At 46.3% G+C, this 27,084-nt stretch overlaps 1 protein-coding gene and 1 non-coding gene across 5 annotated transcripts in view; both read left to right on the top strand.

Moving 5' to 3' along the window:
* The window catches only part of pde2a (phosphodiesterase 2A), a 267,569-nt gene that overhangs the window by 137,400 nt on the left and 103,085 nt on the right, over positions 1-27,084 (top strand).
* Positions 21,321-21,387, top strand: mir139 (microRNA mir-139). Its single transcript, NR_049584.1, has one exon. It is a non-coding gene; the product is annotated as a microRNA mir-139 (primary transcript).

Here is a 27,084-nt window from a genome sequence, read left to right as displayed (position 1 = left end):
TTTACATTTTTGTGATTTTTTTTTCTCAAAAATATAATTTATCTTTCTGGTAAATAATTTCCCAGCTGAGTCGCTTTCATTATTCCTGAGGCCGTTGTTTAATTTTCAGTTACAAATACGAGCGCTAATTAGAATCTTGTGTTGCTGATGTGAAACCTGGCGCTGAATTATCTCATTAACCTTTGTGTAGGGACCCACAAACCCATCTGATTAGGGGAAGGGAGGCTGAGATTAAAGGGGAACTTATCCATTTCTAAGTATCGCGGCTCAACCCAACGTTACTCAGTTGTTACTGGGCTACAAATCCCACAATAATGTAACATATAATGAAGCTTGGGGCATGCTGGGAGCTGTAGTCCAGCAACATCAGGGCTGTATTCTTAAAGCAATATTGCCCAATAAAACTTTCCCCCAAATCCCCACAGCCAGCGACTGCTTTAACATGCGAAAAATCCTCCAATGAGAATCCCAGCTGATGTGAGTAAATCCGGCTCCCTGTTCTCTGTTCCTGCAATTGGAGTTGGGAGCAATAAGCACAGTTTCCCAGCACTGAACAAGTCTGTCCCTTTATCCCCATGTCTGATTCCTGTGCCATATAATGAGGGGAGAAAATGCCATCATTATCTCTATATGTAAGGTACCAGCAAGGGGCCTGACACAGTGCTGGGAATCAGCATTCTCACTGGGCAGTTCTTTTGCATTTATAATCAGCTTATTTATCAGTACAATTCTCATTGGTCAATTTCCTTGCATCTATAATGATGGTTTTTGGCAACTTCTATAGCAATACTTAGATGTGAGAAAATCTCATAAAAACAGGTTTCTATTTGGAATTGTGGGTATTTAACCCTTAGATCACCAGCACTACTGAATTTCATTAGTGCCCAACAGGATATTTTCTTTTTTTATTATAAAGCCCATAACTAACCAACGTAAAAAATGTAATTTCACACACTCGCAGAGCAGCAGCCAGGCCTGATACTAATATCCCTCTCCCCGGCTGTTACAGTGATTGCTCCTATAATAAACCTGCCATCGAGCTGCCCCTCAATCCCCTTCACCCAACTCGTATTTCATATCCTTAGCACCTTGCAAGGAAAACTCTGTCATTTCTTGCATCTAATCAGGATCTGACCTTCCCTCTGGCTTTGGAAGGAGCTGTGAGGGTCTTATACCCTGGCAGAACTCTATGGTTAAAGGGGATATAAACCCAACTATAACACCGTCCCACAGCGCCCCCTAGTTTTGCTATAGAAGTTTCCAAAAACCATCATTATAGATGCAAGGAAATTCCCCAATGAGAATTGTACTGATAAATAAGTTGATTATAAATGCAAAAGAACTGCCCAGTGAGAATGCTGATTCCCAGCACTGTGTCAGGCCCCTTGCTGGTACCTTACATATAGAGATAATGATGGCATTTTCTCCCTTCAACAGATTTTGGGCGAAGTTGCCCTTTAATATTTTTTTTCTAGGCTTTAGTTCTGACTGATGCAGTTCGGTTGTTTGTGGCTGAAAGTCGAGTGCTTACAAATGATCCGTGTATCTGATCTAATGAGATATGAAGCCGGGCTGCCTGCAAGCTTCCATCCATGTCTTTATATCTTAAAGGATTCACTCCTGTTACCCCCGAGGGGCAGAGCAATCAGTCCTGTGTCAGATTCTCTGCCGGAGATCCCGAGAGAGCTTCAGTGCTTCACTAGCAGATCTTCAGGGTAATCGGACTGTCTCGTATATTAACGTTCTGTATTAGCCTCAGCGCTTGGCACACTCACACGCACGGGGTAACTAAGCCATTCTGACTAATTGCCACTGACAGGGGTATATATTAGGTACCTACCTAGTGCTACCAACCCCTATTTCTGTAGGGAAATGAGAGCAGGGCAGGCAGTAACACTCCCAACACTTTCCCCTGTCTCTGCCCCTATATATTAGGTACCTACCTAGTGCTACCAACCCCTATTTCTGTAGGGAATGAGAGCAGGGCAGGCAGTAACCCTTCCAACACTTTCCCCTGTCTCTGCCCCTATATATTAGGTACCTACCTAGTGCTACCAACCCCTATTTCTGTAGGGAAATGAGAGCAGGGCAGGCAGTAACACTCCCAACACTTTCCCCTGTCTCTGCCCCTATATATTAGGTACCTACCTAGTGCTACCAACCCCTATTTCTGTAGGGAAATGAGAGCAGGGCAGGCAGTAACACTCCCAACACTTTCCCCTGTCTCTGCCCCTATATATTAGGTACCTACCTAGTGCTACCAACCCCTATTTCTGTAGGGAAATGAGAGCAGGGCAGGCAGTAACCCTTCCAACACTTTCCCCTGTCTCTGCCCCTATATATTAGGTACCTACCTAGTGCTACCAACCCCTATTTCTGTAGGGAAATGAGAGCAGGGCAGGCAGTAACCCTTCCAACACTTTCCCCTGTCTCTGCCCCTATATATTAGGTACCTACTTAGTGCTACCAACCCCTATTTCTGTAGGGAAATGAGAGCAGGGCAGGCAGTAACCCTTCCAACACTTTCCCCTGTCTCTGCCCCTATATATTAGGTACCTACCTAGTGCTACCAACCCCTATTTCTGTAGGGAAATGAGAGCAGGGCAGGCAGTAACCCTTCCAACACTTTCCCCTGTCTCTGCCCCTATATATTAGGTACCTACCTAGTGCTACCAACCCCTATTTCTGTAGGGAAATGAGAGCAGGGCAGGCAGTAACCCTTCCAACACTTTCCCCTGTCTCTTGATTGGCCTGTGTATAGGAGAGGAAATAGACCAATAGGGCAGCTGATTACATAGCAGGTAAGTAGGGAGTAGGAAACAAGGGTTGAGGATATTGCAAGGAGGGAGATAAGGGTGCCATTTATGGGTCCCTACAGAGCTACAGAATGAAACCCTCGCCCATATACTGTATGTTGCCAGGAGATAGTGAATGAGTTGCTGATACAAATCTATGGGAAGGTGTCATGTGATCTGATAGAAACTTTTAATGCAAAAATATTTTGCCGTTACTGGTACTTTAACTACATAGCCATGGAGAGGGAGTGCATAATTTGTCAGTATAATGGGATTATAAACCATCTGTCAATATCAGCTTGTAAGCGCGGCCATAAAAAAACTTTGTAGTAAAACGTGCCATAAAATCCGTCCCAAGTGCCGGAACAAACACGCACCGGGCTTTATCTGCCTTATGGGCCTTTTATTGGCCACTCTGACAGCCACAAGGGAATAGTAACCCCACATGGCATATGGACATGTAGCAGCCCTGGCCAGCAGCTCCCATCAAGGGAAATTACACCAACTGTATAGGCATCATCATGTTGCCATTTTGGTCCCCTGATACAGTATGAGGGGTCCCAGAAACCCCTTCTCTGAATATTTGTATTTATATATTTGGGTGGGAGCTACAGTAGGGCAGGATGGAGACAGTAGGGCAAGATGGAGACTGTAGGGCAAGATGGGGGACAGTAGGGCAAGATGGGGGACAGTAGGGCAAGATGGGGGACAGTAGGGCAAGATGGGGGACAGTAGGGCAAGATGGGGGACAGTAGGGCAAGATGGGGGACAGTAGGGCAAGATGGGGGACAGTAGGGCAAGATGGAGACAGTAGGGCAAGATGGAGACAGTAGGGCAAGATGGAGACAGTAGGGCAAGATGGAGACAGACATCCAAAGCCTGGGGGGGTGAGGAGAGAGATACTTATCAGCATCTAAAGGGCACAGGGACCTACTCTTTATATGTAATGTGGTTAGCAAAGTCTATTTTGCTCCTTGTGCTTCTGGGATAGAATTGTGACGTTGCTGCCAAGCGCTGCCGGCAGGAGGTGCCTGTATCACTGAGTTATTAAATGATCGACTCTCCCGCTTGGCTCCATGACATTGATGAATCCGTGTGCTTTTAGCCAGGAATTTCACTTGTTCCAGTTGTTTTTTTTTCTCTTAAATCTTTGCTGCCTTGATCATTAGACAGTGCGGAGCTCTCAGAAAGGGACATTCTACCCTGGGGCTTGAGAGGGAGGGAACAAAAGCACCGAGGTTAGATATGTCCGGCCAATGGGATGGCGCATAGGGAAACGTGTGAGGTAGGGACATGTGTCTCTCCTATATGAGGAAAATGCCATCATTATCTCTGTATGTAAGGTACCAGCAAGGGGCCTGACACAGTGCTGGGAATCAGCATTCTCACTGGGCAGTTCTTTTGCATTTATAATCAACTTATTTATCAGTACAATTCTCATTGGGGAATTTCCTTGCATCTATAATGATGGTTTTTGGCAACTTCTATAGCAACACTAGGGGGCGCCGTGGGGCAGCATCATGGCTGGGTTTATATCCCCTTTAACACATCATGTCCTTTTGAATGAATACTAATAACATTTTCCCTGGGTCCGGGGCTTTTACAGACCACATTTAGAGAATAACGAGGATGAAGTGTAAGTGAACCCCCTGCTGCTTACATACAGGAGTGTGCCCCACACGCCGGCACGGCTGTCAGTTCCTATTGGCATTATACATGTCAGTGTGCGGCTACACGTGAGATCAGCGCCAGTGTTCCCCTCTCAGGCCCGAGGTGCCATGTCAGAACAGCAGAACAGATCAGTGTCGGTGGCTCGGTGGTGTCGCTGCCTGTTGCCATCGCTTTTTAAACAGAGTCGGTGCCACTACAGATTCCCTCGTGTCTGACAGACTGGCCCTGGCATATGCACCCCCAGCGCTGGAGATTCTGTGCCTCCAAGAGGATTCACATACGGGGGCGAGATCCAGTCCTTTCCCCTAGTAATGCGGCTTCCATCATTAACAGACTCTGAGTATCACTCATGTATTATAAGGGATAATGTACCCCCTACTGTAAATGATAAGGATATTAGCAGTCACTGAGGGGTTCTGTGCCCCCCATATAAAGGCACAAGGCTGCAGGCTGAGTTATACAGGGAACTCTGAGTATCACTCATGTATTATAAGGGATAATGTACCCCCTACTGTAAATGATAAGGATATTAGCAGTCACTGAGGGGTTCTGTGCCCATATAAAGGCACAAGGCTGCAGGCTGAGTTATACAGGGAACTCTGAGTATCACTCATGTATTATAAGGGATAATGTACCCCCTACTGTAAATGATAAGGATATTAGCAGTCACTGAGGGGTTCTGTGCCCCCCATATAAAGGCACAAGGCTGCAGGCTGAGTTATACAGGGAACTCTGAGTATCACTCATGTATTATAAGGGATAATGTACCCCCTACTGTAAATGATAAGGATATTAGCAGTCACTGAGGGGTTCTGTGCCCATATAAAGGCACAAGGCTGCAGGCTGAGTTATACAGGGAACTCTGAGTATCACTCATGTATTATAAGGGATACTGTACCCCCTACTGTAAATGATAAGGATATTAGCAGTCACTGAGGGGTTCTGTGCCCCCCATATAAAGGCACAAGGCTGCAGGCTGAGTTATACGGGGAACTCTGAGTATCACTCATGTATTATAAGGGATAATGTACCCCCTACTGTAAATGATAAGGATCAGGGGGTACAATGCAGGTACATTCATGTGTATACTCTAACTTTATTATCAGGAAAATTCAATTGGCTTTTTGATAAATGTGCTCTTTTTTTTTTTACTTTTCTAACTCGTGAGTCAGGTTAGTACATATTCATTGTTCAGAAGTTTCTGGGAGTAGGAGGGAGGGGGGTGATTATACCCGTCAGGTTTGAGTGATTGACAGGCTATTATTAGGGGCCTATTGTGCGCAGAACAAGAGAAACTCTTTTGTGTGACATTTGATACTTTCTAGATATCAGTAATTTTACTGCATTATATTGAATCTTTCCTGTGTGGCTCCTTGCTTTCTCCTTACAGTGTATAGTGGGGGGTTACGTATTGCAACTACGATTACAAATACCTGTTAAACCAGTGAGGACATGTAATGAGTGTATATTGGGATTTAGACTAGAGGGTTATAGTTACATACTGGGCGGTGGGATTGAGGGTTATAGTTGCACACTGGTCGGTGGGATTGAGGGTTATAGTTGCACACTGGTCGGTGGGATTGAGGCTTATAGTTGACCCAAAGGCCTTCAGCCATGGATTTGCCCAGCGGAACTCTGCCTTCGGCCATGGATTTGCCCAGCGGAACTCTGCCTTCGGCCATGGATTTGCCCAGCGGAACTCTGCCTTCGGCCATGGATTTGCCCAGCGGAACTCTGCCTTCGGCCATGGATTTGCGCAGCGGAACTCTGCCTTCGGCCATGGATTGGCCCAGCGGAACTCTGCCTTCGGCCATGGATTTGCCCAGCGGAACTCTGCCTTCGGCCATGGATTTGCCCAGCGGAACTCAGCCTTCGGCCATGGATTTGCCCAGCGGAACTCTGCCTTCGGCCATGGATTTGCCCAGCGGAACTCTGCCTTCGGCCATGGATTTGCCCAGCGGAACTCTGCCTTCGGCCATGGATTTGCCCAGCGGAACTCTGCCTTCGGCCATGGATTTGCCCAGCTTCCGCACCGTCCTGCTGTTACTACTGTTCGGACCATGTCACTAAATCCCCCCCAGTCTCTGGGAAATCTGCCCAACGTTTCAGGCCAATACATGAGTAGAGCATTTCTGTGTGGCTAATGAGCAGTAGTGGAAGCCGTGGAGGTGCATTTGGGGTTTTACTGTTCCGCCCAAGCTTCCCACTTGCCCACAGGTTATAAACAAACTGGCACTGAGCTCTGAGCAAACAGCGGCTCCTAAGAATAAATCCACCGGCCGAAGCGGCAGTTAGTCGGTGCCTTGGGGGAGACTTGAGGCTTAGTTGTACCATCGCGCAGTGCTAAATCACATGTATCTGTATGGCACGGAGAGTCTGTGTGCCCCCCAGCCCTCTGGGCACTGCCGCTGCTGGGATTTACTGTCTGCCTTAACACTTTCTGTCTAGGCTGCAGCACGTTTGTTCGTGTTTCATTAAAGGGAAAGCTAAACCTGTGGTTTTATTATGATTAATGGCTGATACTGCAGATCCACTGCTGCACCAGTTTTGGGATAGAAGAGTTCAGCTCTCAGTTCAGCTCTTAGATGCCGTTTGGGCTGCTCTCATCCCATGGTCAAGCAATGGACTCCCTTTCCCAGGAATACATCGGGCAATATTGTTGGTGTTTAGACCCAAAGGAACATGTTTAGAATTGCCCTTATCCCCAGCGCCGCCCACACACGGCCGTACCACCCCTTGCTCTCATTATCGGGCACAGAACAGAGATTTCGGTGCCATCTGGATATTAATGTTCAGTGTTTGGCACGGATAGAATTGCCAGCAGGGGCCCCATCCAATCACATTACTGCACAGCAGATATCGCAGAGTCTGTGAAGAGTTTCCGTCCCAATTAGATTTAGTGCTTATGGGTTGGTACCCGCTTCTAATAGCTTTCCTGCAGATACACGGGCGGCACGGGCCTTGGCTATTGGCTTCTGTGTTACCTCTGTGTTACTCACAAACGCCATGTACAATATATACAATGTATTCACCCTTTCAACCCCTACCCATCCCATTAGGGATTAGCAGATACTGGGCAAGGATGGGCAGGGGCGCCGGTAAGGATGGGCAGGGGCCCCGGTAAGGATGGGCAGGGGCGCCGGTAAGGATGGGCAGGGGCGCCGGTAAGGATGGGCAGGGGCGCCGGTAAGGATGGGCAGGGGCGCCGGTAAGGATGGGCAGGGGCCCCGGTAAGGATGGGCAGGGGCGCCGGTAAGGATGGGCAGGGGCCCCGGTAAGGATGGGCAGGGGCCCCGGTAAGGATGGGCAGGGGCGCCGGTAAGGATGGGCAGGGGCCCCGGTAAGGATGGGCAGGGGCGCCGGTAAGGATGGGCAGGGGCCCCGGTAAGGATGGGCAGGGGCCCCGGTAAGGATGGGCAGGGGCCCCGGTAAGGATGGGCAGGGGCCCCGGTAAGGATGGGCAGGGGCGCCGGTAAGGATGGGCAGGGGCGCCGGTAAGGATGGGCAGGGGCCCCGGTAAGGATGGGCAGGGGCCCCGGTAAGGATGGGCAGGGGCCCCGGTAAGGATGGGCAGGGGCCCCGGTAAGGATGGGCAGGGGCGCCGGTAAGGATGGGCAGGGGCCCGGTAAGGATGGGCAGGGCCCCGGTAAGGATGGGCAGGGCCCCGGTAAGGATGGGCAGGGGCCCCGGTAAGGATGGGCAGGGGCCCCGGTAAGGATGGGCAGGGGCCCCGGTAAGGATGGGCAGGGGCCCCAGTGGTGGCAAAAAGCCACCCCAGATACGACTAATGGAACGGCTTCTCCTTTTAATTAAGCAGATATTCTGCCATTGTTAAAAATGGAATGTCTTGTTATAGAAATTTCAAGTAAAGCGGATATTTATAAAGTACCGGGAGAAGAAATGTCGCTTGTGAAACGGGCTCCGGAGAGCGATACCGGCGCAGCTTAATGATTCCATAGGAAACAATGGGTTTCAGCGCTGGGATCTGTGTGATGGGAAACATAAATATAAGCGCAATACGTGCGGTGGGGGGCAGCTCCTCCTGTGTGTATATACGTATATGTATAGTCACTGACCCAACGCGCAGAGGATTCTGGGAATAGCCGTGTATTCAGCGCGGCTCAACCCAACGTTACTCAGTTGTTACTGGGCTACAAATCCCACAATAATGTAACATATAATGAAGCTTGGGGCATGCTGGGAGCTGTAGTCCAGCAACATCAGGGCTGTATTCTTAAAGCAATATTGCCCAATAAAACTTTCCCCCAAATCCCCACAACCAGCGACTGCTTTAACATGCGAAAAATCCTCCAATGAGAGCCTTCTGGGGGGGGGGGGGGTTAGGTTGTATGGCATCCGTACAGGATTCTAATAGGGTGTCTCAGTGAGGGTTATACTAGATTTAGAAATGTATATATATAAATATATTTATTATCACACTGAGCCCCCTGGAGTCTCAGGCTGGGGACAGGTAATTCCGTGCCTGGGAATAGATGGGGGGGGGGGGGGGCTAAATTCTCAGGGATTTATAGTGCATCGCTGGAGTTTTTATAAGGATTGGGGAGGTTATTTGGTGGGAATGCTGGGGGGGGGTGTATTTGCCTGGTATTTCTTCATGGGGGAGAGGTAATTTTGGTGGGTAGACCGGGGTATGTTTGTGCAGGGTATTTGTACCTCCCTATTGAAGCATGAGGGCAGTTTATATTGGTGGGTAGGCTGGGGGTGTGCTTGTGCAGGGTTTTTGTACCCCCCTATTGAAGTGTAGGGGGCAGTTTATATTGGTGGGTAGGCTGGGGGGTACTTGTGCAGGGTATTTGTACCCCGCTGTTGAAGCTGGGGGGGAGAAGGTTTTGTTTGAGAAAAGCAACATGAATGTATTACAGATTCCCCTATAAATGAGCCCCGGCACTGGCAGCCCGTATGACACTGGCGCTCTCTCTCATGGTTCTGCTGTCACTTTCTGTCAGCTGCTGGGACTCTAATGCCTCGTCTGTCTCTAACAAGGACCCCAGGTGCCCCCCGCGCCATGCCCACTGATTCCCTGACTGGCAGCTATGGGTCAGCGCCGCTCCAACACACATTTCCCTTCATTTTGTCACCTCTAGATCCGCCGCCGCCACTTATTCTGCCTCGGCACCAGTACCTAGAGACCCGCTGTGGGGGGGGCTCATTCTATCAGCTGCCCACTCATTATAGGGAGACAAACAAGCAGCTCTTAATGGGGTCAGGCCGGCCCAGACTCGGCAATCCGTTGTCTGTACCAGAACCTGAGCAAGAACCTGATCTTATGAGAATAATAACATTTAATGGGCAGGTACTTATACACCGGGTCTAATCACATGGATAGGAATATATTGTGCCGTTTCCCCAGGATTCCGTACTAATGAGCTGACCCCGGGCCATCGCTCCCTTCATACCCTTGTTATATACACACACTAATATATACTGTATATACAGTACCGGATCAGTAGCATGGTGCAGAACCCGGCAGCATTGTTATAGCACCGGGGGTCAGTGTCTGCATCAGGGCTAATCCGGTATCCAGAAACCCGTTAAGCTCTGAATTTCAGGAAGGTCGTCTCCCATAGACTCCATTATAAGCAAATAATTCAAAAATATATTCCTTTTCTCTGTATTTGTAAAACAGTACCTTGTACCTGATCCAAACTAAGATATAATTACCCCTTATTGGGGGCAGAACAGCCCTATTGGGTTAATTTAATGGTTAAATGATTCCCTTTTCTCTGTAATAATAAAACAGTACCTGTACTTGATCCCAACTAAGATATAATTACCCCTTATTGGGGCAGAACAGCCCTATTGGGTTTATTTCATGGTTAAATGATTCCCTTTTCTCTGTAATAATAAAACAGTACCTGTACTTGATCCCAACTAAGATATAATTACCCCTTATTGGGGCAGAACAGCCCTATTGGGTTTATTTAATGGTTAAATGATCCCCTTTTCTCTGGAATAATAAAACAGTACCTGTACTTGATCCCAACTAAGATATAATTACCCCTTATTGGGGCAGAACAGCCCTATTGGGTTTATTTAATGGTTAAATGATTCCCTTTTCTCTGTAATAATAAAACAGTACCTGTACTTGATCCCAACTAAGATATAATTACCCCTTATTGGGGCAGAACAGCCCTATTGGGTTTATTTAATGGTTAAATGATTCCCTTTTCTCTGTAATAATAAAACAGTACCTGTACTTGATCCCAACTAAGATATAATTACCCCTTATTGGGGCAGAACAGCCCTATTGGGTTTATTTAAGCAGCTAGGCTGACCTGATAGGGATGAAGCCTGTCTGTGCTTGTGTGACTGCAGGGCTGTGATTGGCTCTCCCCCTCCTACTGTGCTTCTGGCAGGGACCGTTAGGACACACCCACCCCTCATCTGAAACCCAGACAGGGACCTGAGAGGATCTATAGGGAGCTCCAATAAAGGGGCCATTTTTACAGAAACTAAGCCATTGGCTCTTTTTGATTGTTAATGATACGGTGAAGTTCCCCTTTAATCTTGACTTTGTTGAGTTAATGGATGAGACGCTCCGTTGGAGCAGTACCTGGTGCCACCGGCGCTGGTTCTCACTCAGGGCATCGCTTTGCCAATTAAGAGATTTGGAAAGGGACCCAGACATTTGTTCTTTGGCAGCAAAACGGCAACGGCGCGGCCAATTACCGGCCAATCTGTGTGCGCGTTTAGCTGCATTTCCATAATGAGTCCCTCGGAAGCTGGAGACATGGGTATAATATTTAACCCTTATCAAGCCGGGGACCTCAGTGAGGCACCATTTGGGGCAGAGACGGGGGTATAATATTTAACCCTTCTCAAGCCGGGGACCCCAGTGAGGCGGCATCTGGGACAGAGACGTGGGTATCATATTTAACCCTTCTCAAGCCGGGAACCCCAGTGAGGCGCCATCTGGGACAGAGACGTGGGTATAATATTTAACTCTTCTCAAGCCAGGGACCCCAGTGAGGCGCCATCTGGGGCAGAGGCGTGGGTATCATATTTAACCCTTCTCAAGCCGGGGACCCCAGTGAGGCGCCATCTGGGGCAGAGACGTGGGTATCATATTTAACCCTTCTCAAGCCGGGGACCCCAGTGAGGCGCCATCTGGGACAGAGACGTGGGTATCATATTTAACTCTTCTCAAGCCAGGGACCCCAGTGAGGCGCCATCTGGGGCAGAGACGTGGGTATCATATTTAACCCTTCTCAAGCTGGGGACCCCAGTGAGGCATCTGGGGCAGAGACGTGGGTATCATATTTAACCCTTCTCAAGCCAGGGACCCCAGTGAGGCGCCATCTGGGACAGAGACGTGGGTATAATATTTAACTCTTCTCAAGCCAGGGACCCCAGTGAGGCGCCATCTGGGGCAGAGACGTGGGTATCATATTTAACCCTTCTCAAGCTGGGGACCCCAGTGAGGCATCTGGGGCAGAGACGTGGGTATCATATTTAACCCTTCTCAAGCCGGGGACCCCAGTGAGGCGGCATCTGGGGCAGAGACGTGGGAATCATATTTAACCCTTCTCAAGCCGGGGACCCAGTGAGGCGGCATCTGGGGCAGAGACGTGGGTATCATATTTAACCCTTCTCAAACCGGGGACCCAGTGAGGCGGCATCTGGGACAGATAATGGTTAATTTGAATTTCTGATTTTAAAATATGCGCAGTGTGCCGCCCATACACATCCACTAGGCATTTAACCCTATGTTAATTCTACCCCCCATTAATAACGGAGCCCCACCCCTTGGCCTGAAAGCAGCTCCGACGCCCCCCACTTGTCCTTATCAGCGGCCCAGCACATTCCCGCGACTCCTATTCCCGCTCACATTCCACTTGGAAAAACACAGGGAGTCCGACAGGAAATCCTGAATTTGTTTGGCGGCAGCACCCAGCGAGCGGGACGTGGCCGGAGATTCCAACATCAGAGACTCTTCCCAAAACAAAAGTGTTTGTGCGGCTTCATTCCAGCTGGGTCACGAGTAACAGAGAGAAGCCACACACACGGGCACAACATACACACTGCATGCTAGGGGCTTATTAGCATGTGTGACCCACAATGCATCGCTGCTCAACCCAACGTTACTCAGTTGTTACTGGGCTACAAATCCCACAATAATGTAACATATAATGAAGCTTGGGGCATGCTGGGAGCTGTAGTCCAGCAACATCAGGGCTGTATTCTTAAAGCAATATTGCCCAATAAAACTTTCCCCCAAATCCCCACAGCCAGCGACTGCTTTAACATGCGAAAAATCCTCCAATGAGAATCCCAGCTGATGTGAGTAAATCCGGCTCCCTGTTCTCTGTTCCTGCAATTGGAGTTGGGAGCAATAAGCACAGTTTCCCAGCACTGAACAAGTCTGTCCCTTTATCCCCATGTCTGATTCCTGTGCCATATAATGAGGGGAGAAAATGCCATCATTATCTCTATATGTAAGGTACCAGCAAGGGGCCTGACACAGTGCTGGGAATCAGCATTCTCACTGGGCAGTTCTTTTGCATTTATAATCAACTTATTTATCAGTACAATTCTCATTGGGGAATTTCCTTGCATCTATAATTGTTTTTTTTGGCAGCTTCTATAGCAAAACTAGGGGGCGCCGTGGGGCAGCATCATGGCTGGGTTTATATCCCCTTTAACAGGGAGGCAGAAGTCACAACAGACAGTGGCAGTTAACCGTGGGCAGATTATGGGAGGCACGTGGAGCGACACGGGATCAGATCATGTATGTATGTATGACTTGCTCTCCCTGGTTATTCTCATTACTGGGCACAAATATCACATGAAATTAATGGGGGGGCAGCAGGGTCACTGTCGTTAGCGTGGCCCCTGCGTGGCACATAGGCTGATTGCTACCAAGTGATGGGTCCCGGCCCCTTTAGCAGAGAAGCTGCTATAAATCACAGATGCAGAGTAATTGCAGCTCCGTGCGTCACTACTCGCTCACGGCCTGTGCGCTCTGCAGCTGTGCCCCCAGCTCTGTACATGCAGGAGATGGATGGGGGCACGCTTGCCCAATGTGGGGGATGTAGATTTGAGATGCTGTTGAGTTACCCTATGGCCAAGTCATGGGTCCGAGCCAGACTCCATGATGACTTTAGGGTGACTTACTAGTCACACTAGTAACTCTTCTTCTCCAATGCAGGCCCTGCATTTGTCTCCGCCCCCTCCTTTCCCTTCCCCTCTATTCATTTGCCTCTTGTCCAAAGACTTTATTTGCCCTTTGAATTTGTCTCTTGGAAATGAGTGATTGCTTCTGTGAAGGCAGGCCCGGGAGCAACCTTTCTACTTGCCTTCCATAGCCCTCCTTTAGTGTTACAATCCCCTTACTATGATGTAGAGAGTAATATTCTGGGACATTTTGCAATTGGTCTTAATTTTTTATTATTTGTGGTTTTTTAATTATTTTACTTTGTTTGGCAACTCTCCAGTTTGATATTACTGGTTGCTAAGGTCCAAATTTCCTTAGCAACCAAGGAGTTGCTAAGGTAGAGTTGCAATGAGAGATGGGAATATGAATAGGGGAGGGGGCTGAATAAAAAGGTAAGGAATAAAAATTAACTATAAAACTGGAGCCTCACAGAGCAATAGGGTTTGGCTGCCGGGGTCAGTGACCCCCATTTGAAAGCTGCAAAGAGTCAGAAGAAGGCAAATAATTTAAAAACGATAACAAATAAATAAAGAAGACCAATTGAAAAGTTGCTTAGAATTGGCTATTCTATAAAATTCTAAATGTAGTTATGATGGACTAGGAGCTGCAGGTAACTGTACTGTCCCTTTAAGTTTTACCACTCTGTCTGTTTTCTATTCATGTTGGATCTCTGTACTCGCCGCTCCAATAAAATCTACTGCCCAAGCAGCACGGGGAGAGCTCATTCTGCCGCTCACGTGGGATCATAAATACTCAATTTACAGAACATCTTTACAGCCCATGTACCAGGAACTCGAGCAGAATTTATATGGGAAATTAAAGGGTCAGTAACGCCGGGAAATGAAAGTACCCAGGGTACATTGGCACCTAAGTGTATATTAAGTAACATTTGAAGAGTGAATATGACATGATCTTTTCACCGCTTTATACATATATAATAAAAGCTGAATTTCCAGTGAGATTAAATTGAGACATGCAGCGTTAGGTCTCTCTGCACCTACTCGCCCTAACGAGCAGCACAGGCAGCTTTTAATTAGACTCGGGGACGAACATACAGGACATAGATGTTATACATGGAATTAACAAATTGATTAAGGTGTGCTACACAATGGACAAACCGGCTAGTTGTAGCCCCGGGTGCAAGCTGAACCCTCAGCCAGGGTAAAACAATATCCAGGATAAAATGAAAAAACAGCAGCACTCCGGAAATGTTATAGATGTTATACATGGAATTGGCACTTTATTTACCCTACATGTGTTCTGGGGTATTATACATGGAATTGGCACTGTATTTATCCTGCTGTGGGTTCTGGGGTATTATACATGGAATTGGCGCTGTATTTATCCTCCTGTGGGTTCTGGGGTATTATACATGGAATTGGCACTGTATTTATCTGCTGTGGGTTCTGGGGTATTATACATGGAATTGGCACTGTATTTATCCTGCTGTGGGTTCTGGGGTATTATACATGGAATTGGCACTGTATTTATCCCGCTGTGGGTTCTGGGGTATTATACATGGAATTGGCACTGTATTTATCCCGCTGTGGGTTCTGGGGTATTATACATGGAATTGGCACTGTATTTATCCCGCTGTGGGTTCTGGGGTATTATACATGGAATTGGCACTGTATTTATCCCGCTGTGGGTTCTGGGTATTATACATGGAATTGGCACTGTATTTATCCTGCTGTGGGTTCTGGGGTATTATACATGGAATTGGCACTGTATTTATCCTGCTGTGGGTTCTGGGGTATTATACATGGAATTGGCACTGTATTTATCCCGCTGTGGGTTCTGGGGTATTATACATGGAATTGGCAACTGTATTTATCCCGCTGTGGTTTCTGGGTATTATACATGGAATTGGCACTTTATTTACCCTACATGTGTTCTGGGTATTTATAACATTGGGAATTTGGCCACTGTATTTATCCTGCTGTGGGTTCTGGGGTATTATACATGGAATTGGCACTGTATTTATCCTGCTGTGGGTTCTGGGGTATTATACATGGAATTGGCCCTGTATTTATCCCGCTGTAGGTTCTGGGGTATTATACATGGAATTGGCCCTGTATTTATCTGCTGTGGGTTCTGGGGTATTATACATAATATTGGCACTGTATTTATCTGCTGTGGGTTGGGTTATGGATGGCCTTTTCTGTGGGTTGGGATTATACATGGAATTGGCCCTGTATTTATCCTGCTGTGGGTTCTGGGGTATTATACATGGAATTGGCCACTGTATTTATCCTGCTGTGGGTTCTGGGGTATTATACATGGAATTGGCACTGTATTTATCCTGCTGTGGGTTCTGGGGTATTATACATGGAATTGGCACTTATTTATCCCGCTGTGGGTTCTGGGGTATTATACATGGAATTGGCACTGTATTTATCCTGCTGTGGGTTCTGGGGTATTATACATGGAATTAGCACTGTATTTATCTGCTGTGGGTTCTGGGGTATTATACATGGAATTGGCACTGTATTTATCCCGCTGTGGGTTCTGGGGTATTATACATGGAATTGGCACTGTATTTATCCTGCTGTGGGTTCTGGGGTATTATACATGGAATTAGCACTGTATTTATCTGCTGTGGGTTCTGGGGTATTATACATGGAATTGGCACTGTATTTATCCCGCTGTGGGTTCTGGGGTATTATACATAATATTGGCACTGTATTTATCCTGCTGTGGGTTCTGGGGGTATTATACATGGAATTGGCGCTGTATTTATCCTGCTGTGGGTTCTGGGGTATTATACATAATATTGGCACTGTATTTATCCTGCTGTGGGTTCTGGGGTATTATACATCCTTCAGGGGCTGGTACAGACACAGAGTACCATTTCTCAGCTACTTATTTTTGCACTTTGGTTCTTGTTTATCACTGTGGCCCAGAGGCTGGTTCTGACAACCCACTGTCAACGCTGACTGATGTGCATTCATTGTAGCAAATGTATTGGGGGGGGGGGGAGAGATGTATCAAATATTTGTACCAGAATAAATCTCTTTGATCTTCCTGCATTTGAAGTCTTTGCAACAAATAAGATATGAAACAAATGGCTTTGAACTTGCCTGTTTCATTATTAACCCTCGTCGGATTGGTTGGGCAGAATCCTGTATTGAATTCTCCTATTACATATTTATCTATGTGTATTCAGCACTGTACAGGGCATAATCATAAAGTGGGGACACGAGAGTCACTAAATGCATCTTTCCTAGAAATTTCCCTGCCCAGATGCAAAGAGAATCCTACATCGACCTCTGTAATCTGACAGATATCGGTATTTAGTGTTCTAGATTTAAAGGGGATATAAACCCTGCTGCCCAGCGCGGCTCAACCCAACATTACTCAGTTGTTACTGGGCTACAAATCCCACAATAATGTAACATATAATGAAGCTTGGGGCATGCTGGGAGCTGTAGTCCAGCAACATCAGGGCTGTATTCTTAAAGCAATATTGCCCAATAAAACTTTCCCCCAAATCCCCACAGCCAGCGACTGCTTTAACATGCGAAAAATCCTCCAATGAGAATCCCAGCTGATGTGAGTAAATCCGGCTCCCTGTTCTCTGTTCCTGCAATTGGAGTTGGGAGCAATAAGCACAGTTTCCCAGCACTGAACAAGTCTGTCCCTTTATCCCCATGTCTGATTCCTGTGCCATATAATGACGGGAGAAAATGCCATCATTATCTCTATATGTAAAATAAGATCAAAATGGCTGATATAGTGCTGGGAATCTAATTTGCTTTCTCATAGGTCAATTCTCTTGTCTATATAAGTTTCTCTTCGACCTCTATAGAGAACTATGTGGATCATAAAATGATCCCATTGGCACAGAGACACAGGTGCATCATGGGTACAGGTACATATAAACTAGTGCTGCCCTGTTATACACAGTTTATTACAGGATATCAATAAAAACAAGCTTTAGCTCAGTATTTAGCTTTTGTCGCAGCTTCTGCCTCTGTTTCCAACCTTTGTAACTTATATTTGTAACAAAGCTCAGTATTTGGAATCATTTAAAGGTGGAAAGAAAAGTCACACAATAAGGAATTAGGCAAAGTCTCGCCCCAAGCTCAAAGTGTCAGAGCAGGACTTTAGTTTTTTAAGAGGCAGCCAGACAGGACTGTGATTGGTTGGCCTGTATGCATGTTTAATAGGGAACACACAGAGACTAGAGCAAGCAGGCAGGGGAAAGAAGAATATTGTGAGTCGCTCCCTAAGCTCAGGTCTCTGACATCAGCCAAGAGCAGACTGAGCATGTGCAGTAGTTGGGCAAAAGATGGGGAACTACTGGGGGCACCTTCAGGGGCATGGGGCTTTATTTCTATAGAGCTTTGGGCTGGTACAGGAGCTCAGAACTCACAGCTAAACATTTCTAGCCATATTTTTTTTTTATACTTTAGTTGTCCTTTACAGATAAGGAGGGGTTCCATACTTGCTCTATAGAGACGGGGAGGCGGCACTTCCCCCCCCCCCCCCAGGTCTATTTGTAACCTGGAAACATAGAATCTGAATGTAGAGTGTAAACTCCATGGCAAGTATAGGGTTAAACGCTGGTCTCAGCCCATAACCCAGGCTCTGTTTACTGATATGTGCAGAGTTGTGTCTGTGTTTGGGCCCAGTAAATAAAGGCTGGAGATGTTTTTACAACTAATTGCCTGTCATCTTGACAAACTGGAGGCACCTCGGCGCTATCTGGCAGCTAATTAGGCGCCATTGCACATAGACACGATGCGGCCACAGCAACAAGGAACATGTTTTCCTATCTGGGATTGAGACTCGGCGACTATAAGGGATCTAATAATGATCTCAAGGGCAAGGGAAGAGAAGCTGGCCCGGGCTGATTGGTTCCGTCCGATATCTTAGGGATAAACAGTGGCCGTTGCCCTCATTCCTTTTACTGAGTCCCCAGCTGAACTTGCTTTATGCACAAATAACCCAACTTTTATATACATACACGGCTCTGACTGTCATCTTATTGGTACCGATGCAAAGCAGAGGGGTCCTTGATGGACCTTGCATTGAAGATGTTAAAGGGGATATAAACCCTGCTGCCCAGCGCGTCTCAACCCAATGTTACTCAGTTGTTACTGGGCTACAAATCCCACAATAATGTAACATATAATGAAGTTTGGGGCATGCTGGGAGCTGTAGTCCAGCAACATCAGGGCTGTATGAACTGAAGTCTAAAATTGAAGTCTAACTGAAGTCTAAAATTGAAGATCACTAGAAATGCTGTATTCTGTATACTAAATATAAATATTATGAACTTACTGCACAATCTCAGAGGTTGAGAAGCCTAATTAAAGTAATGATTTATGCTTTCAGAGTTGTCCAGAGGGGGCGCCATCTTGTTACTTTGTTAGACCATCTTTTGTAAGATTTAGGGCTTGCACATGCTCTGTTTGCTCTGGGCTTCTTTTGGGAGGCGGAGCTTAGGGAACGTAGTAAATTATCAAAACAGCATGTCAGGTAATGACTTCCATAGAATCTGATTAATAATTAAAATTATAATATGCAGACTGCACTGGTTTCTGTGTTGCCCTGTAATGTAATGTGGGTTTTAGAGTTTTTCGCATTGTTTAATGTACCTTTTCCAGCTCCCCACAGCCAGCAGCTGCATTAATATGCAAAATAATCCTCCAATGAGAATCCCAGCTGATGTGAGTAAATCCGGCTCCCTGTTCTCTGTTCCTGCAATTGGAGTTGGGAGCAATAAGCACAGTTTCCCAGCACTGAACAAGTCTGTCCCTTTATCCCCATGTCTGATTCCTGTGCCATATAATGAGGGGAGAAAATGCCATCATTATCTCTATATGTAAGGTACCAGCAAGGGGCCTGACACAGTGCTGGGAATCAGCATTCTCACTGGGCAGTTCTTTTGCATTTATAATCAACTTATTTATCAGTACAATTCTCATTGGGGAATTTTCTATAATGATGTTTTTTGGCAACTTCTATAGCAAAACTAGGGGGCGCCGTGGGGCAGCATCTCTGCATCCCTATAAAGAGCCCTGGACACAGTAGGGAATGGGCTGAGGATGTATCACTTGGTCTTTAGTGACCCATTTAGTCCTATCAATACAGGATTGGGGGGTTTCTCAAATAAAATTCCGGTTAATGAGAGCGCCAAAGGGATGTTAATCCCGCCGATAGGAACTGTCACGGGAAGAGAGATGTGATTAGTGCCTGCGCTTGAAATATAGCAAATACATTATCCTATTAATCATCTCGCTGTCACATGGCGCCGCGCGTTGGCTCCCCAATTAGGCTATTGTGACAAATTCCACATGCGCAAAAGCCCAGGTGGGAGGGAAGGAAAGTTATTTAACTTAAAATTGATTCAATGGAATCTCCGGCTTCCGAACCAAAATTTGTTAAAGAGCCCCACCCAACACAGAGACCCCTAATATCCCTATCCCTGTAATCTGTTCCTTCAAAAAGTAGGAATAAATCCCATGTTTATATGCTGAAACAGCTCTTCTCTTTCTGCATCATTAGAAATCCTGGCAGGGGAGGAGGGACTAAAACACTGATGTTACAATTGTAACAACTTCTCCACAGCTTACAGACAGCATGCAGGAACTACATAACCCACAATGCATTGTACTGGGATGTTCCTTTCCTTAGTGACATCAGGTGTGCAGAAGGGGATTGTGGGATTGGGAGGAGGCAGGCTGAGGGGAGGCAACTACTGTTACATTTTATTTGAGTCTCAGCCAGTAGTCAGCCAGATCAGCAGGGGAATAGGGGGCGGGGCTTAGAACTGTGCCAAACCAGATTATTTCATTAAACACCGGGTCGGACTGGGGGTTGCAGGGCCCACCAGGTGCCCCCGCCGGCCGTGTCCCCTAACCCCCCCCCTCGCAGGGGCCCCCATCCGGCGCCCTCCCCTGACCGCGCATAAATTTAATACGTCCGGGGAGGAGCAGTTGGGCAGAGGGAGCGCAGCAAGGGTCAGGTATGGCCCGCCGGGGCCCACTGGGATTTGTCCTGGCGGCCCAGTCCGACCCTGATTAAGCACCATTTAAAGGCTGCATATTTTTTCATTTGATGTATATTGCAAAGTTGCTTGAACTTTTGTTTACTTCTCCTGTTCAAAAAGCATTAAAGGGGATATAAACCCAGCCATGATGCTGCCCCACGGCGCCCCCTAGTTTTGCTATAGAAGCTGCCAAAATACATCATTATAGATGCAAGGAAATTCCCCAATGAGAATTGTACTGATAAATAAGTTGATCATAAATGCAAAAGAACTGCCCAGTGAGAATGCTGATTCCCAGCACTGTGCCCGGCTATGTATATTATAAATAAAGTGCCCCCTGTTGTATAACACGAGGATATTAGACCTATTATACGTCATGGAACTCCGAGGTGACTTCTAATATCCTCATATTTTACAATATAGCTCAGATTATAACTGATGATATCACTAAGCACCGTTTATAAGGATATAATTTGGGTCCCATAGGGAAATGACCAGACTGTATATAATAAGGGTATAAGTGGGGCTGCCATAATGTAACTGGGTATAGTACCAGGTTATACTGTATGTGTGCCCCTCGGGGTGATTAGAGTTGCCCTATACAAGAAGGAGGAGGAGGATATGAAGCTGATGAGGCCAATGAAGATGCTGAGGAGCAGGGGGACCGCCGGTGAGGCCTGGGTGTATTCTACAGTGCATGTGTCTCCAGTCATATAGAGGCACTGGGGATACAGCTCTGTTGGAATAACAATCAGTGCCGCGTTCAGCGCTTTATCCACCGAACCGGATCTCAATGAGAACCTCAAGGAACATCAGGATACAGAGGAACAGCCGATCCAGGGAACCTCTGGAACATCACTGCAAACTATTTGGGGAATGTGTGGGTTTGTGTTATTGTGGGATTGGATCCAGTACAGCAGGGCCCAGTACCCCAGCAGCATTGTATCTAAACACTGTCCCTCAATCACTTTACTCATTGTCAAACATGCAAAATAATCCTCCAATGAGAATCCCAGATGTCCCAATCTGACCTGCAACTGGAGTTGGAAGGGTTAAACCCAGTTTATCACCAGTCTGTCCTTCCTCCTGATTCTACTATCATAATGCGGCCAAAGTGGCTCCGTAATCTCCCTGTTTAAGGTAACGGTAAGATGCCCGGCACAGTGCTGCAAAGCTGCATTCTCATTGGTCAGATTCCTTGCATCTGGAATATTTGGAATATTTATGCTAATTTATGCTAATTAGTCATCAGATTCGGTTTGTCAGGACTGTTGATTTGGCCGAATCCTGGCTGAATACTGAACCGAATCCTGGATTTGGTGCATCCCTATTTGTTAGCAGTATTCTTATTGGTGGATTCTCTTGCATGTGTTGGTTAAAGAAGCATTCTCACTGGGCAGTTCTTTTGCATTTATAATGAGATTATTTATCAGTACAATTCTCATTGGGGAATTTCCTTGCATCTATAATGATGGTTTTTGGCAGCTTCTATAGCAAAACTAGGGGGCGCCGTGGGGCAGCATCATGGCTGGGTTAATATCCCCTTTAACTGATTTTGAGACCTAGGGGGGTACTGGGACAGTTTTATGGAGGGTTTAGTTCCCCTTTCATGTTTTTGTTGTAATTCTAAGCTGCAATTTATCCTTTATGCACCACAAAGCGGCTGTCATATTGCGCTTTTCCATACCCTGTGATCAGGTGACAGACTGAGCAATACCATGTGACACGCTGATATTATCGGTGACTTTCTGCCCTCGGTGCATGTGGAATTTCGCTGTGTGAATTTCCCATGACGCACCCTGTCTGCTCTAATCCAGTCACACGGGGCCCTGTCTCCTGCGGTCTGGGTGGCTGTTTGCGCATTAATCTAATGGGTTTGAACTGATTCACATTTCTATTTACATATTGGGGCTTCAGTTATTATCGTTACTGCGTGTTGCTGCGAGGCACACAATGCGGTGTGTAATTACCAGTAGGTATTAGTATATACACATTGCCCACTGCATTATGGGAAATTCCATAATTGGTACCAAGTACATTTATTTCTATAGTACTGACCCACTATGCCGTCAGGTGTGTTTTTAGGGGATCCACCCCCCTCCAAAACTGTCCTACTGTGCCCCTAAGGTTACTCTTGAGCAGAAATCTAATCACAGATGCAAGAGAACTGACCAATTAGCTTCCCAGAACTATGGCAGGCATCTTGCTGTTATCTTACATAGGGAGAGTATTGTGCCACTTTGGCCCCATGATGTGAACAGGAATCAAACCTCAAAGGGGGGACAGACAGCTGTTTAGTTGTCCTCTGACAGACAAACTGGGTTTATCCCTAAGCTCTGCCTCCCAACAGCTGCCGAGAGCAAACTGAGCATGTGCAGGAGCCAAATCTTATAAAAGATGGTCTAACAAAGTAACAACATGGCAGCCCCCATTGGACAACTCTAAAAAGCATAAATCATTACTTTAATTAGGTTTCTCAATCCCTAGGCTTGTGCAGTATGTTCATGTTTATATCTATATTCAGTACACAAAATATAGCATTTATAATGATTTTCAGTTTTAGACATTAGTTGTCCTTTAAAACAGCTTTTTGCTGCTTTATGGTCAGGTTTATGACAATTGCTGGGTTTCTATATAACAGCGCCCCCTGTATGATTTGGTAGCTATTGGTGGGTAGAATGGAAAGCTCCTATCTATGTGCCCTGTGTTGCATAGGTCTATAAGTAGCTGTAATTTCTATACTTATCTCTTAGTGTATCAGGTAAGTTTTGTGAATCACAACTGTATCAAATTGCTTTTTACACCCATTTCAAGCCGCACTTACAGTCAAGGCACCAGATCTATTTGCTCCTGTCCCATTTGGGAGAGTGCAGGGGAGAGGAACCTAAATGCTGGATTACCATTCATAGTGTACTTTGCTGGGAGTTGTAGCTAGGGAAGCAATGAATCCACTATTTTCAGATTCGGCCGAACCCCGAATCCTTTGTAGAATATTCAGCCGAATACCAAACCGAATCCTACTTTGCATATGCAAATGAGGATATGGAAGGGTTAAAGAGGGCAAACAGTTTTCAACTTACGTGTTTATGTGACCGGTATGTGGATTCGAAATGGTGAAATCTCGAACAGTAATCTTACATTTTTGATACCAGTACAATATCATATCAATATCATTCCAAAATAGCACTATATATATATCTCCCTATGCATGATAACCACAAGATGCCTAACAGTGCTGGGAAGCGGCTTTATCGCTGGTCAGTTCTTTTAAATATGTAATGTTTTAGATTTGCAGCTTTCTCATTGGCGGTTTCTCCTGCGTCTGTAATTCAGCTTTCTCTCTCTGTACCATTCTCATTGGCGGTTTCTCCTGCATCTGTAATTCAGCTTTCTCTCTCTGTACCATTCTCATTGGCGGTTTCTCCTGCATCTGTAATTCAGCTTTCTCTCTCTGTACCATTCTCATTGGCGGTTTCTCCTGCATCTGTAATTCAGCTTTCTCTCTCTGTACCATTCTCATTGGCGGTTTCTCCTGCGTCTGTAATTCAGCTTTCTCTCTCTGTACCATTCTCATTGGCGGTTTCTCCTGCGTCTGTAATTCAGCTTTCTCTCTCTGTACCATTCTCATTGGCGGTTTCTCCTGCATCTGTAATTCAGCTTTCTCTCTCTGTACCATTCTCATTGGCGGTTTTTCCTGCGTCTGTAATTCAGCTTTCTCTCTCTGTACCATTCTCATTGGCGGTTTCTCCTGCGTCTGTAATTCAGCTTTCTCTCTCTGTACCATTCTCATTGGCGGTTTCTCCTGCGTCTTTAATTCAGCTTTCTCTCTCTGTACCATTCTCATTGGCGGTTTTTCCTGCGTCTGTAATTCAGCTTTCTCTCTCTGTACCATTCTCATTGGCGGTTTTTCCTGCGTCTGTAATTCAGCTTTCTCTCTCTGTACCATTCTCATTGGCGGTTTCTCCTGCGTCTGTAATTCAGCTTTCTCTCTCTGTACCATTCTCATTGGCGGTTTCTCCTGCGTCTGTAATTCAGCTTTCTCTCTCTGTACCATTCTCATTGGCGGTTTCTCCTGCGTCTTTAATTCAGCTTTCTCTCTCTGTACCATTCTCATTGGCGGTTTTTCCTGCGTCTGTAATTCAGCTTTCTCTCTCTGTACCATTCTCATTGGCGGTTTTTCCTGCGTCTGTAATTCAGCTTTCTCTCTCTGTACCATTCTCATTGGCGGTTTCTCCTGCGTCTGTAATTCAGCTTTCTCTCTCTGTACCATTCTCATTGGCGGTTTCTCCTGCGTCTGTAATTCAGCTTTCTCTCTCTGTACCATTCTCATTGGCGGTTTCTCCTGCGTCTGTAATTCAGCTTTCTCTCTCTGTACCATTCTCATTGGCGGTTTCTCCTGCGTCTGTAATTCAGCTTTCTCTCTCTGTACCATTCTCATTGGCGGTTTCTCCTGCGTCTGTAATTCAGCTTTCTCTCTCTGTACCATTCTCATTGGCGGTTTCTCCTGCGTCTGTAATTCAGCTTTCTCTCTCTGTACCATTCTCATTGGCGGTTTCTCCTGCGTCTTTAATTCAGCTTTCTCTCTCTGTACCATTCTCATTGGCGGTTTCTCCTGCGTCTGTAATTCAGCTTTCTCTCTCTGTACCATTCTTATTGGCGGTTTCTCCTGCGTCTGTAATTCAGCTTTCTCTCTCTGTACCATTCTCATTGGCGGTTTCTCCTGCGTCTGTAATTCAGCTTTCTCTCTCTGTACCATTCTCATTGGCGGTTTCTCCTGCGTCTTTAATTCAGCTTTCTCTCTCTGTACCATTCTCATTGGCGGTTTCTCCTGCGTCTGTAATTCAGCTTTCTCTCTCTGTACCATTCTCATTGGCGATTTCTCCTGCGTCTGTAATTCAGCTTTCTCTCTCTGTACCATTCTCATTGGCGGTTTCTCCTGCGTCTGTAATTCGGCTTTCTCTCTCTGTACCATTCTCATTGGCGGTTTCTCCTGCATCTGTAATTCGGCTTTCTCTCTCTGTACCATTCTCATTGGCGGTTTCTCCTGCATCTGTAATTCGGCTTTCTCTCTCTGTACCATTCTCATTGGCGGTTTCTCCTGCATCTGTAATTCGGCTTTCTCTCTGTACCATTCTCATTGGCGGTTTCTCCTGCATCTGTAATTCAGCTTTCTCTCTCTGTACCATTCTCATTGGCGGTTTCTCCTGCATCTGTAATTCAGCTTTCTCTCTCTGTACCATTCTCATTGGCGGTTTCTCCTGCGTCTTTAATTCAGCTTTCTCTCTCTGTACCATTCTCATTGGCGGTTTCTCCTGCGTCTTTAATTCAGCTTTCTCTCTCTGTACCATTCTCATTGGCGGTTTCTCCTGCATCTGTAATTCAGCTTTCTCTCTCTGTACCATTCTCATTGGCGGTTTTTCCTGCATCTGTAATTCAGCTTTCTCTCTCTGTACCATTCTCATTGGCGGTTTTTCCTGCATCTCTAATAAAGCATGGTCTCTGCAGATTTTTCATTCTTTTACTTTTTTTTTTTTAGCATTTGATCTGCAGGGTTCTCATTGGTGAATTCTCTTGCATCTGTAATTATGTATTTTAACATCTGCTTTTGAGAACTAAGGGTTGGAGTGGGAGTTTTATGGAGGGTTTATTTGCCCCTGTGAGGGGTCACTAGGCAACCGTGCAGACAGTTCTATGCTGATTGCTAATGGGAAGCCGGGATAGAGGCACAAGGGCTCTCAGAGTGATTTGCCTTTAATGATTTCCATTGGAGGATGTAACGTTTTAGAGTCAATTCCGCTCGGCTTTAATCTCTTGTTCCGCCCGACCCTGTTATATTTATTCCTTGATTATTGTCTCTGCGCTACTGACCCGCTCAGGAACCTACCTGCTGTGTATCATACACCTAATTAGCTCCGTGTCCTGCTAATTACCTGGCACAGGTGGCACCGCACTCTCATTGGCAGATCCCCCCGCGCCGAAGCTTTTCAACTCAATATCAAAGATAGAATTGAATTTCATAGGAAATCTTTCCTCTGTTCTCAGTGTATTAAACCACCCCCCCTGGGAGTGGATCCTTTATATACACTTCCTATGTACGTGCTTAAAGGGGATACAAACCCTGCTGCCCAGCGCGGCTCAACCCAACGTTACTCAGTTGTTACTGGGCTACAAATCCCACAATAATGTAACATATAATGAAGCTTGGGGCATGCTGGGAGCTGTAGTCCAGCAACATCAGGGCTGTATTCTTAAAGCAATATTGCCCAATAAAACTTTCCCCCAAATCCCCACAGCCAGCGACTGCTTTAACATGCGAAAAATCCTCCAATGAGAATCCCAGCTGATGTGAGTAAATCCGGCTCCCTGTTCTCTGTTCCTGCAATTGGAGTTGGGAGCAATAAGCACAGTTTCCCAGCACTGAACAAGTCTGTCCCTTTATCCCCATG

Source organism: Xenopus tropicalis, chromosome 2 (assembly GCF_000004195.4).
Source record: "Xenopus tropicalis strain Nigerian chromosome 2, UCB_Xtro_10.0, whole genome shotgun sequence".
NCBI lineage: Eukaryota > Metazoa > Chordata > Amphibia > Anura > Pipidae > Xenopus > Xenopus tropicalis.
The sequence above is the reverse complement of the archived record's forward strand: the minus strand, read 5'-3'. Positions and strand labels throughout refer to the sequence as shown.